The sequence below is a fragment of the Manacus vitellinus genome, unplaced genomic scaffold (genome assembly GCF_001715985.3).
Source record: "Manacus vitellinus isolate BGI_N305 unplaced genomic scaffold, ASM171598v3 scaffold_1_pilon, whole genome shotgun sequence".
Lineage (NCBI taxonomy): Eukaryota > Metazoa > Chordata > Aves > Passeriformes > Pipridae > Manacus > Manacus vitellinus.
The window spans coordinates 112,469-120,077 of record NW_021939396.1 but is presented as its reverse complement, the minus strand read 5'-3'; positions in this window follow the sequence as shown (position 1 = coordinate 120,077).

Here is a 7,609-nt window from a genome sequence, read left to right as displayed (position 1 = left end):
TGATTTTATGCTGTCTTTCTAAATGTAAAAGAATTTTTCTTACACCTGTCCCCCTCCCACCCTGGTCCAGCTGCCCCCATTCCCTGTCCCCAGCCCAACCTGGTCCAGGTGTCCCCATCTCCCAGTGATCTGGAGCATTTCTTCCATGACTGTTATCCCAAAAAAAGGTCAGAGGGCCAGAGGCAAATCCACACAATGAGCCGGAATATTGGATTTATTTACAGCCCTGAACAGAAAGAAGGGGACTGGATTTCCTTCTTCTGGCCTCAGTTGTTTCTCCAAGTGTCCTCCAAATAATGGAGACTGGGAGAGCTGGGAATGTCCAGCCTGGAAAAGGGAAGCTCCAGGGAAACCCTGGAGCCCCTTACAGGGCCTAAAGGGGCCCCAAGAGAGCTGGAGAGGGACTTGGGACAAGGGATGGAGGGACAGGACACAGGGAATGCCTTCCCACTGCCAGAGGGTAAGATGGAATATTGGGAAGGAATTCTTGGCTGGGAGAGTGGTGAGAGGAAAAGGAGAAGGAGAAGGAAAAAGGAGAAGGAAAAAGGAGAAGAAGGAGAAGGAAAAACAAGAAGGAGAAGGAAAGGAGAAGGAGGAGGAGAATGAGAAGGAAGAAGGAGAAGGAAAAAAAGGAGAAGGAAAAAGGAGAAGGAGGCGAATGAGAAGGAAGAAGGAGAAGGAGAAGGAAAAAGAGGAGAAGGAAAAAGGAGAAGGAGGAGGAGAATGAGAAGGAAGAAGGAAGAAGGAGAAGGAAAAAGGAAAATGAGAAGGAAAAAGGAGAAGGAAAAAGAAAAAGGAGAAGGAAAAGGGAGAAGGAGAAGGAGAAGGAAAAAGAAAAAGGAGAAGGAAAAGGGAGAAGGAGAAGGAAAAAGAAAAAGGAGAAGGAAAAGGGAGAAAAAGGAAAAAGGAGGAGGAGAAGGAGGGGGAGAAGAAAAAAGGAGAAGGAAAAGGGAGAAGGAGAAGGAAAAAGGAGAAGAAGGAGGAGAAGGATCCCATCCCATGAATCCAAGCCCTGGCCGGTGCTGGCCCAGGAGGGAACTGGTCCCTCAGCTCCAGACATTTTTATTCCCAATCCTCCTGGAAAAGGGCACAGGGAACGACCCCTGACCCTGGGCCCGCTCCGGTGACGTGTTTGAAACCTTCACTCTTCGGATTTTCCACTTCCCTCGGGATTCTCACCAGTTTTCCCACATCTCCCTGACGTGTCTCCCTGGAATCTTGGCACAACGATCCAACCGAGACTCGAGTGCTGGGCTGGAATTCCCAGAGAAGCTGTGGCTGCCCCATCCCTGGAAGTGTCCAAAGCCAGGTTGGAGCAACCTGGGAAAGTGGGAGGTGTCCCTGCCCCTGGCAGGGGGTTGGAATTCCATGATTTTTAAGCTCCCTTCCCACCCAAAGCATCCCATGATTCCATGAATGACCCCATCAGCTCCTGGAAATGGGAATGTGGTTTTATTTCCCAGATTTTTTTTTTTTTAATTTAATTAAAATTCCAAAGTGTCGGCGTGGGGAAGGAAGAATTCCTGCTGGACCAGGAATGGAGGAAAAGGGGCTGGAAAGCCAAAAATAAGGATTATTTTACCATCGTGGCAACCTGGGCTCTCCTTTTCCTTCTCCACAGATCCCAGGGGAAATCTGGGAATCTCTGCCCTGAGCCAGGATGCTCCTCTCCATTCCCTGGAGAAGATCCAGCTTTTCCTCCTCTGGATCCCCCCATCCCAAAGCTCTCCTGATGGGATGAATGTTCCAGGATGATCCCAAGTGGTCCAAGACCCTCCAATGCTGCTTTATCCCAAAGTTTGCTTTTCCTGCTTCCAGATTTCTGTGCAAATTGGGAAAGGAGCTTTTTCCTGCTTCCATATTTTGGTATGAATTGGGAAAACTGTTTTTCCTGGTTCCATATTTTGGGATAAATTGGGAAAGGAGTTTTTCCTGGTTCCATATTTTGGTATAAATTGGGAAAAAAAAGCTTTTCCTGCTTCCATATTTTGGTATAAATTGGGAAAACAGCTTTTCCTGCTTCCACATTTCTGTGTAAATTGGGAAAACAGTTTTTCCTGGTTCCATATTTGGGTGAAAATTGGGAAAACACTTTTTCCTTGTTCCATATTTTGGAGAAAATTGGGAAAACAGCTTTTCCTTGTTCCATATTTCTGTGTAAATTAAGAGAACAGTTTTTCCTGCTTCCATATTTGGGTGTAAATTGGGAAAAGAGCTTTTCCTGCTTCCATATTTGGGTGTAAATTGGGAAAACAGCTTTTCCCAAGGCTGGATTTTGTGGGAGTGGTGGATCCAAGGCTTCCCTGGCTTCAAACTGAGCTTTCCCTCAGGCTGTGCTGAATTAATTGGAATTCCAGTCTCGAAGCTGCAAAGTCGTGGTGGTGAAAAAGAAAAAAAAAAAGAAGAAAAAAAATCCTTCAGGAATTTCTTTTCCAAGTCATTTCCTTCTTCCCTGAGGGAATAAAGCCCCGAAACAAAGAGCAGCAGAACCTCAAGTCTGCAAAGGAGATCAAAATCTTATTATCCTCTTATTATCCTCCCGTGATGCCCTAAAACTGCCAAAAAAACCCCCCAAATCCTCTATTTTTTCCAAGTTCTGGATGTGTGGGAACAGGCTGGGAATGAGGAGGGCAGAGATGACAGATCTCCTCCCTTTGGGATCAGCTCCAACTGATCCCAAATCCCACCCAGAGTTTCACAACGGCTTTAAATTCCCGGGAATTGCCAAGAGGATCCCCCTCCACTTCCAGCTGCTCCTTCCCTCCCTTTTCCTGGCACAAGGAATCTGGTGCTTGGCAGGAATGAGCTGCTCTGAATTCCAAGTAATTCAGCACAGCCCGAGGAAAAGCTCAGTTTGAAGCCAGGGAAGCCTTGGATCCAACATTCCCACAAAATCCAGCCTGGGGAAAAGCTGCTTTCCCAATTTACACCCAAATATGGAAGCAGGAAAAGCTGTTTTTCCCAATTTATACAGAAATATGGAATTAGGAAAAGTTGTTTTCCCAATTTACACCTAAATATGGAACAAGGAAAAAGTGTTTTCCAATTTTTTCCAAAATACGGAACCAGGAAAAGCTCTTTTCTTAGTTTATACACAAATATGGAAGCAGGAAAAGTTTTTTTCCCAATTTACCACAAAATATGGAACAAAGAAAAAGTGTTTTCCCAATTTTTTCCAAAATATGGAAGCAGGAAAAGCTCCTTTCCCAATTTTCTCCAAAATATGGAACCAGGAAAAACTCCTTTCCCAATTTACCACAAAATGTGGAAGCAGGAAAAGCTGTTTTCCCAATTTGCTCCAAAATATGGAAACAGGAAAAACTGTTTTCCCAATTTATACCAAAATATGGAATTAGGAAAAGTTTTTTTTCCCAATTTACACCTAAATATGGAACCAGCAAAAGCTGTTTTTCCCAATTTACACAGAAATATGGAACAAGGAAAAAGTGTTTTTCCAATTTTTTACAAAATATGGAACAAGGAAAAGCTATTTTCCCAATTTACCACAAAATATGGAACAAGGAAAAAGTGTTTTCCCAATTTTTTCCAAAATACGGAACCAGGAAAAGCTCTTTTCTTAGTTTACACCCAAATATGGAAGCAGGAAAAGCTGTTTTCCCAATTTTCACCCAAATATGGAACCAGGAAAAGCTGTTTTCCCAATTTACACCAAAATATGGAACCAGGAAAAGCTGTTTTTCCCAATTTATACCAAAATATGGAAGCAGGAAAAGCTGTTTTTCCCAATTTACACCTAAATATGGAACCAGGAAAAACTGTTTTCCCAATTTATACCAAAATATGGAACAAGGCAAAACAGTTTTCCCAATTTTCTCCAAAACATGGAAACAGGAAAAGCTCCTTTCCCAATTTGCACAGAAATCTGGGACCAGGAAAAGCAAACTTTGGGCTAAAGCAGCACTGGAGGGTCTTGGACCACTTGGGATCATCCTGGAACATTCATCCCATCAGGAGAGCTTTGGGATGGGGGGATCCAGAGGAGGAAAAGCTGGATCTTCTCCAGGGAATGGAGAGGAGCATCCTGGCTCAGGGCAGAGATTCCCAGATTTCCCCTGGGATCTGTGGAGAAGGAAAAGGAGAGCCCAGGTTGCCACAAGGTTAAAATAATCCTTAGTTTTGGCTTTCCAGCCTCTTTTCCTCCATTCCTGGTCCAGCAGGAATTCTTCCTTCCCCACGCCGACACTTTGGAATTTTAATTAAATTAAAAAAAAAAAAAAATCTGGGAAATAAAACCACATTCCCATTTCCAGGAGCTGATGGGGTCATTCATGGAATCATGGGATGCTTTGGGTGGGAAGGGAGCTTAAAAATCATGGAATTCCAACCCCCTGCCAGGGGCAGGGACACCTCCCACTTTCCCAGGTTGCTCCAACCTGGCTTTGGACACTTCCAGGGATGGGGCAGCCACAGCTTCTCTGGGAATTCCAGCCCAGCACTCGAGTCTCGGTTGGATCGTTGTGCCAAGATTCCAGGGAGACACGTCAGGGAGATGTGGGAAAACTGGTTAGAATCCCGAGGGAAGTGGAAAATCGGAAGTGTGAAGGTTTCAAACACGTCACCGGAGCGGGCCCAGGGTCAGGGGTCGTTCCCTGTGCCCTTTTCCTGGAGGATTGGGAAGAAAAATGTCTGGAGCTGAGGGACCAGTTCCCTCCTGGGCCAGCACCGGCCAGGGCTTGGATTCAAGGGATGGGATCCTTCTCCTCCTCCTTCTCCTTTTTCCTTCTCCTTCTCCTTCTCCTTTTCCCTTCTCCTTTTTCCTTCTCCTCCTTTCTCCTGTTTTCTCCTTCTCCTTTTTCCTTCTCTTTTTTCCTTCTCCTTCTCCCTTTTCCTTCTTCCTTCTCCTTTTCCTTCTCCTTTTTCCTTCTCCTCCTTTCTCCTGTTTTCTCCTCCTCCTTTTTCCTTCTCTTTTTTCCTTCTCCTTCTCCCTTTTCCTTCTTCCTTCTCCTTTTCCTTCTCCTTTTTCCTTCTCCTCCTTTCTCCTGTTTTCTCCTCCTCCTTTTTCCTTCTCTTTTTTCCTTCTCCTTCTCCCTTTTCCTTCTTCCTTCTCCTTTTCCTTCTCCTTTTTCCTTCTCCTCCTTTCTCCTGTTTTCTCCTCCTCCTTTTTCCTTCTCTTTTTTCCTTCTCCTTCTCCCTTTTCCTTCTTCCTTCTCCTTTTCCTTCTCCTTTTTCCTTCTCCTCCTTTCTCCTGTTTTCTCCTCCTCCTTTTTCCTTCTCTTTTTTCCTTCTCCTTCTCCCTTTTCCTTCTTCCTTCTCCTTTTCCTTCTCCTTTTTCCTTCTCCTTTTTTCTCTCCTCCTTTTTCCTTCTCCTCCTCCTTTTTCCTTTTTCCTTCTCCTTTTTTCTCTCCTCCTTTTTCCTTCTCCTCCTCCTTTTTCCTTTTTCCTTCTCCTTTTTTCTCTCCTCCTTTTTCCTTCTCCTCCTCCTTTTTCCTTTTTCCTTCTCCTCCTTTTTCCTTCTCCTTTTCCTTTTCCTTCTCCTCCTTTCTCCTCCTCCTTTTTCCTCCTCCTTTTTCCTCCTCCTTTTTCCTTCTCCTCCTCCTTCTCCTTTTCTCTCCTCCTTTTTCATTTTTCCTTCTCCTCCTTTTTCCTTCTCCTTTCTCCTTCTCCTTTTCCCTTCTCTTTCTCCTTTTTCCTTCTCCTTTTTCCTCCTCCTTCTTCCTTTTCCTTCTCCTTTCTCCTTCTCCCTTCTCCTTCTCCTTTTCCCTTCTCCTTTTCCTCTTTATTTTTCCTCCTCCCTTTTCTCTCCTCAACACTTCCAGGGATAGAGAATCCACAACTTCCCTGGGCAACCCCATCCAGCATCTTCCCACCCTTATCCTAAGGAATTTCCTCTTTATGTCCAACCTAAACCTTCCCCCTTCCCATTTAATTCCCTCCCCACCTCATCCCATCACTCCAGGCCCTCCTAAAAAGTCTTTCCCACATTCCCACAGGACATTCCCACAGGACATTCCCAGCCCCAGCTCCGAGAGCAGCTCAGCAACTAATTTATTCCTCCAGAAACTTCCTTCTTCTCCAAAAAGCTTTAACTGGAGGGGAACGGAAGTGCTTCCCAAGGACAAAAAAACTCCAGAATCCCAATTTTTGGCTGAGAACAGCAAGACTCCGGAGCGTGGGCTCAAGGGAAGGAGGTGTCTCTCGGGATAGATGGAAAACGGGGAGGAAAATGGGAGCAACAGGGAAAGAAAGTGCTGCAGGATCCTAAAGGAAAAGCTGTTCCCATTTATCGACTGGGAATTGGTTGGGAACCTCTTTTGTCTCCTCTGTGTTCAAATCCATTGGAGTTGGGATGGTTTGAGTTTCCATGGAAGCAGGAAGGACCAACCACGGAATATAATTTTTTTCTCAGCGGGAAAAGCAGCTCCACAGGGATTAATCCCAGGATATCCCAAGTCCTCTGCTCTGTGGGAAGAGGATCCTGGGGGTTAATGAACCCCCCAGCAAAATGGGAGTGAGGAGGTGTCAGAGACCACTGGGAATTGCAGGATCCAGCTCCAGAATTCCCAAAATCAGAAGGACATGGAGCTGCTGGAGCGAATCCAGAGGAGGCCACGGAGATGCTCCAAGGGCTGGAGCCCCTCTGCTCTGGAGCCAGGCTGGGAGAGTTGGGAATGTCCAGCCTGGAGAAGGGAAACTCCAGGGAAACCTTGGAGCCCCTTGCAGGGCCTAAAGGGGCTCCAGGAGAGCTGGAGAGGGACTGGGTACAAGGGATGAAGGGACAGCACCCAGGGAATGGCTTCCCAGGGTTAGATGGGATATTGGGAAGGAATTCTTGGCTGAGAGGGTGGGGAGGGACTGGACTGGAATTCCCAGAGAAGCTGTGGCTGCCCCATCCCTGGGAGTGTCCAAGGGCAGGTTGGAGCAACCTGGGATAGTGGAAGGTGTCCCTTCCATGGAATTCCATGATCTTTCTGCTCCCTCCCAACCCAAACTATTCCATGATTCTCTGAACGACCCCATCAGCTCCTGGAAATGGGAATGTGGCTTTTCCTTTCCCGTTTCCAAGGGATACAACCAACCCCCCACGAGACCACAAATATTTGCCCCCGTGAAAACATTCCCATGGATCCAGCTGCAGTTGGGAAGGAGAGAGGAACTTTGCTCCCCGACCACTTTGGACTTTTCCCCGCTTGGAAAGGTCGAGAAACAAATCCCTGCACTGACAGTGGTAAATATTTGGATTAGGAATGTGGGTTGGATGTTCAGCTGGACCGGCACCACTCGGCAGAGCTTTTCCTGGATTCCATGTTGATCCAGGGCTCTGGATCTGTCCCAGTTTAGTGCAGTTACAGCCCCAACATTCCCACCTTGCAGGACCTGGCGAATCCATGGGAGTCTCCAGTTCCTCCGCTCCTTCCAGGGATCCATAGGGAACTTTCCTTTGGGTTATCAGAGGTCACAGAGGAAATTAAACTTCCTTAATTCCTTCCAGAATCAATTTTTCCAGCTGCAGCTCCTCCTTGTTTATTGGCATCTCCCGATGGAACCATGACTCTTCCTTCCCAGCAGCTCCACGATGTCCTAACACCTCCTCTGACCTCCATGGAACAGTCATCCCAAAGTTTTCCAGAAGAATTTTGGGACACCGGTA